We start from the raw sequence: 1,909 nt of genomic DNA, 5'->3' as shown, positions 1-1,909 counted from the left end.
CGTGCCGAAACCACGATCTGAATATGAGGCACGCCGTAGTGGGGGACTCCGGAAATTTGTACCACCTGGGGTTTTTTAACGTGCACCTAAGTATAAGTACACGGGTGTTTTCGCATTCGGATCCCATCGAAATGCGGCCGCCGTGGTCGGGATCCAAACCCGCGACCTCGTGCTTAGCAGCTCAACACCACCGCACTAAAAGCACCGCGACGGGTAGAAAACTAACTAGTTAGCGAAGCGAGGAAACTACCGATTACCGCATCATCATCATCATCATCATCATCAGCCTGGTTACGCCCACTGCAGGGCAAAGGCCTCTCCCATACTTCTCCAACTGCCCCGGTCATGTGCTAATTGTGGCCATGTTGACCCTCCAAACTTCCTAATCTCATCTGCCCACCTAACTTTCTGTCGCCCCCTGCTACGCTTCCCTTCCCTCGGAATCCAGTCCGTAACCCTTAATGACCATCGGTTATCTTCCCTCCTCATTACATGTCCTGCCCATGCCCATTTCTTTTTCTTGATTTCAACTAAGATGTCATTAACGCGCGTTTGTTCCCTCACCCAATCTGCTCTTTTCTTATCCCTTAATGTTACACCTATCATTCTTCTTTCCATAGCCCGTTGCGTCGTCCTCAATTTAAGTAGAACCCTTTTCGTAAGCCTCCAGGTTTCTGCCCCGTACGTGAGTACTGGTAAGACACAGCTGTTATATACTTTTCTCTTGAGGGATAATGGCAACCTGCTGTTCATGATCTCAGAATGCCTGCCAAACGCACCCCAGCCCATTCTTATTCTTCTGATTATTTCACTCTCATGATCCGGATCAGCAGTCACTACCTGTCCTAAGTAGATGTATTCCCTTACCACTTCCAGTGCCTCGCTACCTATCGTAAACTGCTGTTCCCTTCCGAGACTGTTAAACATTACCTTAGTTTTCTGCAGATTAATTTTTAGTCCCACCCTTCTGCTCTGCCTCTCCAGGTCAGTGAGCATGCATTGCAGTTGGTCCCCTGAGTTACTAAGCAAGGCAATATCATCAGCGAAGCGCAAGTTACTAAGGTATTCTCCATTTACTCTTATCCCCAATTCTTCCCAATCCAGGTCTCTGAATACCTCCTGTAAACATGCTGTGAATAGCATTGGAGAGATCGTATCTCCCTGCCTGACGCCTTTCTTTATAGGGATTTTGTTGCTTTCTTTATGGAGGACTACAGTCGCTGTGGAGCCGCTATAGATATCTTTCAGTATTTTTACGTACGGCTCGTCTACACCCTGATTCCGCAATGCCTCCATGACTGCTGAGGTTTCGACTGAATCAAACGCTTTCTCATAATCAATGAAAGCTACATATAATGGTTGGTTATATTCCGCACATTTCTCTATCACCTGATTGATAGTGTGAATATGATCTATTGTTGAGTAGCCTTTACGGAATCCTGCCTGGTCCTTTGGTTGACGGAAGTCTAAGGTGTTCCTGATTCTATTTGCAATTACCTTAGTAAATACTTTGTAGGCAACGGACAGTAAGCTGATCGGTCTTTAATTTTTCAAGTCTTTGGCGTCCCCTTTCTTATGGATTAGGATTATGTTAGCGTTCTTCCAAGATTCCGGTACGCTCGAGGTCATGAGGCATTGTGTATACAGGGTGGCCAGTTTTTCTAGAACGATCTGCCCACCGTCCTTCAACAAATCTGCTGTTACCTGATCCTCCCCAGCTGCCTTCCCCCTTTGCATAGCTCCCAAGGCTTTCCTTACTTCTTCCGGCGTTACTTGTGGGATTTCGAATTCCCCTAGATTATTCTCTCTTCCATTATCATCGTGGGTTCCACTCGTACTGTATAGATCTCTATAGAACTCCTCAGCCACCTGAACTATCTCATCCATATTAGTAATGATATTGCCAGCT

The sequence above is a fragment of the Dermacentor andersoni genome, chromosome 11 (genome assembly GCF_023375885.2).
Source record: "Dermacentor andersoni chromosome 11, qqDerAnde1_hic_scaffold, whole genome shotgun sequence".
Taxonomy (NCBI): domain Eukaryota; kingdom Metazoa; phylum Arthropoda; class Arachnida; order Ixodida; family Ixodidae; genus Dermacentor; species Dermacentor andersoni.
The sequence above is the reverse complement of the archived record's forward strand: the minus strand, read 5'-3'. Positions refer to the sequence as shown.